Source organism: Humulus lupulus, chromosome 8 (assembly GCF_963169125.1).
Source record: "Humulus lupulus chromosome 8, drHumLupu1.1, whole genome shotgun sequence".
Lineage (NCBI taxonomy): Eukaryota > Viridiplantae > Streptophyta > Magnoliopsida > Rosales > Cannabaceae > Humulus > Humulus lupulus.
In genome coordinates this window covers 10,066,424-10,072,073 of record NC_084800.1, presented here as the reverse complement: position 1 = coordinate 10,072,073, position 5,650 = coordinate 10,066,424, and positions in this window count along the sequence as shown.

Here is a 5,650-nt window from a genome sequence, read left to right as displayed (position 1 = left end):
ACTGCAAACGCAAGAAGGTGATGTTCGAGACTCCTGACGGCCATAAACTATGCTTCATGGGACAAGCTTCATGATTTCGCACACCGTTAGTATCATCTCTCAAAGCTCAAAGAATGATAGAAAAAGGATGTCAAGCATTCTTAGCCAGCATCACAGATGTGGTAAAGGAAACACCACTCAAGGTTGAAGACGTCCGTATTGTAAGAGAATTCCCAGAGGTATTTCCTGATGACTTGCCAGGATTGCCGCCAACTCGGGAAATTGACTTCACGATAGAATTAGTACCGGGCACCGAGCCTATTTCCAAGGCACCGTACTAGATGGCACCTACGGAACTCAAGGAATTAAAGACGCAGCTGGAAGAATTCCTAGACTTGGGTTTTATTAGGCCGAGCCATTCACCATGGGGAGCACTAGTGCTATTCGTGAAGAATAAGGACAGAAGTATGCGGATGTGCATAGACTACTGCAAGCTTAATAAAGTAACAATTAAGAATAAGTACCCACTACCCCGGATCAATGATTTGATTGATCAACTCTGAGGTGCGACTGTATTTTCAAAGATTGATTTACGGTCCGGGTACAATCAGCTCAAGGTACGGGAAGAGGATATTCCCAAGACGTCTTTTAGAACTCGTTATGGACATTATGAGTTTCTAGTTATGTCTTTTGGTCTTACCAACACTCCAGCCGTGTTTATGGATTTAATGAATAGGGTCTTCAAGGACTACTTGGATAAATTCATCGTAGTTTTCATCGACGACATCTTGGTGTACTCAAAGGATAAAGTCGAGCATGAGAAACATTTAAGGTTAATCTTTCTACAACTGAAGGAGCATCAACTTTACGCCAAGTTCAAGAAGTGCGAATTTTGGCTTTCACAAGTAGCATTTCTCGGCCACATAGTATCCAAGGACGGGATTGTTGTAGATCCATCTAAGGTAGAGGCCGTAAAGGATTGGCCAAGACCAAAGAACGCATCCGAAGTAAGGAGCTACTGGGATTAGAAGGTTATTATAGGAGGTTCGTAGATGGCTTTTCTAAGATAGCCACTCCACTCACTAACCTGACCCGGAAACAGTAAAGATTCAATTGGAATGATAGATGTGAAGAAAGCTTCCAGTTGCTTAGGGACAAGCTGTGCTCAGCACCAGTACTCTGTGTACCGACACCCAATGATAAGTTCGTAGTCTACTGCGATGCATCGAAGCAAGGGTTGGGTTGCGTGCTGATGCAGAATGATAAGGTGATAGCCTACGCCTCACGGCAGCTAAAGGAGTACGAGCAACGCTATCCAACGCATGATATGGAGTTGGCAGCGGTGGTCTTTGTGTTGAAAATCTGGCGCCATTATGTTTACGGAGAACGGTACGAGATTTATACAGACCACAAAAGTTTAAAGTACTTCTTCACACAGAAGGAGGTCAACATGAGGCAGCGTAAGTGGTTAGAGCTAGTGAAGGATTACGACTGCGAAATCATATACCACCCGGGAAAGGCAAACGTAGTTGCCGATGCACTAAGTAGGAAGAGTTATGGAAGTTTAGCAGCGCTAGAAGGAATAGAAAAGTCGCTATAGCAGGAGCTGATCAGTGCCGGAATATAAATAGTTGTCAGTAAGCTGGCTAATTTGTCTGTCCAGTCAAATCTGCTAGAAGATATACGGATTGGGTAAGGGCATGAAGACACTAGCGGCACAAATGGATGCAGTCAGAGAAGGCAAGGCCACAGATTTCTCAATATTAAGTCAAGGATTATTGAGATATAAGGATCGGGTATGCGTGCCAAATGATCAAAGGATTAAGATGACGATTCTAGAAGAAGCGCACAGTACCCCATACTCAGTTCACCCAGGGTCGACCAAGATGGCAGATAACATCAAGGCAATGTATTGGTTGCCAGGGATGAAGAATGACATAGCAGAATTTGTGTCTAAGTGTCTACTAAGCCAGCAAGTGAAAGCAGAACATCAGCGGCCTGCAGGCTTATTGCAACCACTTAGCATTCCAAAATGTAAATGGGATGATATAGCCATAGATTTCGTGACGGGTTTGCCACGAACAAGTAAGCAGCATGATTCGGCTTGGATAGTAATAGGTAGATTAACCAAGTCAGTTCATTCCCTGTCTATTAAGACTTCGTATACAGCAGATCAATACGGAGACGTTTAAATCCAAGAAATAGTACGACTGCATAGAATCTCTAAGAAAATAGTATTTGATAGAGGATCGGTGTTTACATCGAGATCTTGGAGTGAGTATTTGCCGCTGATAGAATTCTCCTACAACAATAGCTACCAGTCAACGATCGGGATGGCACCTTATGAATTGCTTTATGGAAGAAGGTGTCGATCGTCGTTGCATTATGACGAGGTAGGAGAAAGGCAACTACTTGGAACTGAAGCTGTTAGAGGAGCTCAGGATGTAGTAGCCCTGATTAGAAAGTGTATGCTCGCTACTCAAAACCGTTAGAAAAGTTATGCGGATGCCAAGCGGCGTGATGTGGAATTCAAAGTCGGAGATCAAGTTTTCTTAAGAATATCTCATATGAAAGGTGTGAAGCGATTTGGGAAGAAAGGCAAACTTAGTCCCCGATTTATAGGTAATTTTTAGATATTGGACAAAGTGGGAGCAGTTTCATATAGATTAGCCCTACCGCCAGCTTTAGCAGATAGTCATAATGTATTTCACATCTCGATGCTGCATAGACATGTGTCAGACCCATCTCACGTCCTCAAGTACGATACGATAGCACTCCAGAAAGACTTGAGTTATGAGGAACGACCAGCTAGCATCCTAGATAGAGGGATGAAGCAGTTACGATCCAAGAGTATTCCAATAGTCAAAGTCCTGTGGAGTAATAGTTCTGAATAGGAGGCAACGTGGGAGTTGGAGGAGGACATGCAAGGCCGGTATCCAGAATTATTTAGTAAGTAAATTTCGAGGACGAAATTCCTTTTAGTAGGGGAGAATTGTAGAGTCCAAGAACTTTACTTAGCTAGTTAGATAGTAGTAGTAATAGTAATAGCTAGTAATAGTTGTAGTATGTTTATGAATGTGGTTTTTAGTTCATTCATCTCTTTCTTTTAGAATACTCACCTCTATATTATGGTTTTTAGGAGTGTTCCAAAATCTCGACTTTGTTCTCATCATCCCGGTATATTGGTAAGGAAAATAGGATAGGATATTATGTGTTATGTCATATGTTATCTTATGATTTATGTGTTATGTTAACTTATGATTTGTGTAATATGTATGTTTGTAGACTTGAGCATATGACCTGTACAACTAACAAGCCCAATAAATTTATGGGCATATGACTTGCATAGCCAGCAAGCCCCACAAATCTAATGGGCATATGACTTGTTTAGTTTATGGGACCCCAAGTAATAATGGCCATTATAGTATATGTGGCATATGTTATGATATGTTTTAGTATATGTTGATATGAATTTTATGTATATGATTTATGTGTTAGATTTTCCTTGTTGGGCATTAGGCTCATTCCTTTATGTTTATATGTGCAGGAAAATAGTTATGGCGGCGGAAAGATTCTTGGCAGCTTGGGGATGTGTATTGAGGCAGGATGGAATTGGTGGATTGCGCGTTCGATTCGAGGATGAAGTTTTTAAGTCTTTTAGTTATGATTTCTATGTATTATTTTTTTTCCGCGCTTAATTTTGTAACCAATTTATTTAATTTATATTTTGTTTTCAAAACAATGGGATCCCATATCCTAAATTAATGTTTATGTATTTTACCTTTACTTTACAGTTTTTAAATAAAGTTATGGTTATTTCATATGTACGTTTTCTTAAGATTAGTATAGTAGTCATTAATAGTCCAAATTCTAGAAAAGTTGGGTCGTTACAAACCAGCTATGTATCGCAGCACCATTGGAGCTCTACAATATTTGACAATCACTCGTCCCGATATAGCCTACATTGTGTCTAAATTGAGTCAGTTTTTACAGGCACCTACTGTGACTCATTGGTAGGCATGTAAGAGGGTTCTAAGGTACCTGAAGCATACCATAACATATGGTATTAGTTTCAGACCTGGTTCCACTAACACACTCTCGTTACAGGGGTATACCGATGCTGACTAGGCCAGCTGCCCCGATGACCGTAAATCCACAGGAGGATATTGCATGTTCTTAGGCTATTGCTTAGTTTCTTGGATCGAAGAAGCAGCATGCCATTGCTTGATCAAGCACCGAGTCAAAGTATCGAGCCTTGGTAAATGCAGCTGCTGAAATGTCTTGGCTTAAAGCTTTCTTGAGAGAAATACACATACCTATACATCAGCCTCCTGTGATTTGGTGCGACAACATTGGAGCTGCCTCACTAGCTACCAATCCTGTGTGTCATGCCAGAACAAAGCACACTGAAATAGATGTGCATTTCATAAGGTACATGGTGATGCAAAAGGAAGTGGATGTTCGATATGTACCAACACAAGAGCAAGTTGCTGGCGTACTTACAAAGGGTTTAAGTGTTGACAAATTCCTTAAGTTTAGGGATAAGCTCAAGGTTGTAAGTTCTCTTTTTCACTTGAGGGGGAATGTTGAGTGAGTCAGTTGAGTCTGTTAGGAATATGTTAGAATGGTTTCACTTCAGCTCGAGATACTCGGTGTGTTGTAGGAAATCAATTTAGCTCACCCTTTGTAATACTTAGTCTATAAATAATACATAGCAGCTTTCTCTATGTTAATTAATCATAATAGAGAGTTTTCACTCAAATCAATAGAGAAATTTCAGTTTGTATGCTTGATAAAGGCTACTATTTTAAAAAAATGTTAGGCATATTAAAGATTTCAAAATAATGCTACTTTTTGACACTTTACCCAAAATACCCTTAACATTTCCTCCATCACTTTTCACTTCTCATTTCTCTCTTCTCTTCCCTCTCTCTCTCTCTTAGTTCACTCGTTGTCACCTCACAGCACCACCAACACCACCACCACACTAAATATTGTATTTCGAACAGAACTGGGCATGATTTTTAGGTTTTTTGTGATATTTTTCAGATCTGAAACTCTGAAATTTGCAGAAAATCGACCTTGCTCGAAGGTGGTTCGATGGTGCTCGATGTCAGCTTGATGGGTCTTTCAAAATCATGATTTTTCATGAAAAAACGATTTTGCTCGGTGGTGGTTCGATGGTGGCTCGATGCAATTCTTGCAAGATACATAATTTTTCACTCAGGTGTACGTTGGGGGTGTTTTTTTTTATTTTGGATATTTTTTTCAAGATCTACATGTTTGTCAAGCTAATATGCACATTTGTGAAGTGTAACACTTGAAAAAAAAGACAAAAATGTAAACATACCTTATGTTTAAGACATCTTTTGGTATGTTTTCAAGTTTTAAACTTCCCAAATGTGCATATGAGCATGTCAAACATGTAGATCTTGAAAAAATACCCAACATAAAAAAAATCACCCCAAACGGACACTCGAGTGAAAAATTATGTCTCTTGCAAGAATCGCATCGAGCACCATCGAGCATCATTGAGCACCATTGTAACGACCCAAATTCCCTAATGTGGCTTGGATTAGGGGGCCGGGAGGGCCATAATTGATTTATTATGCAATTATGTGATTATATGCATGATTATGTGAGTTATATTATTATATGATGATAATTGCAT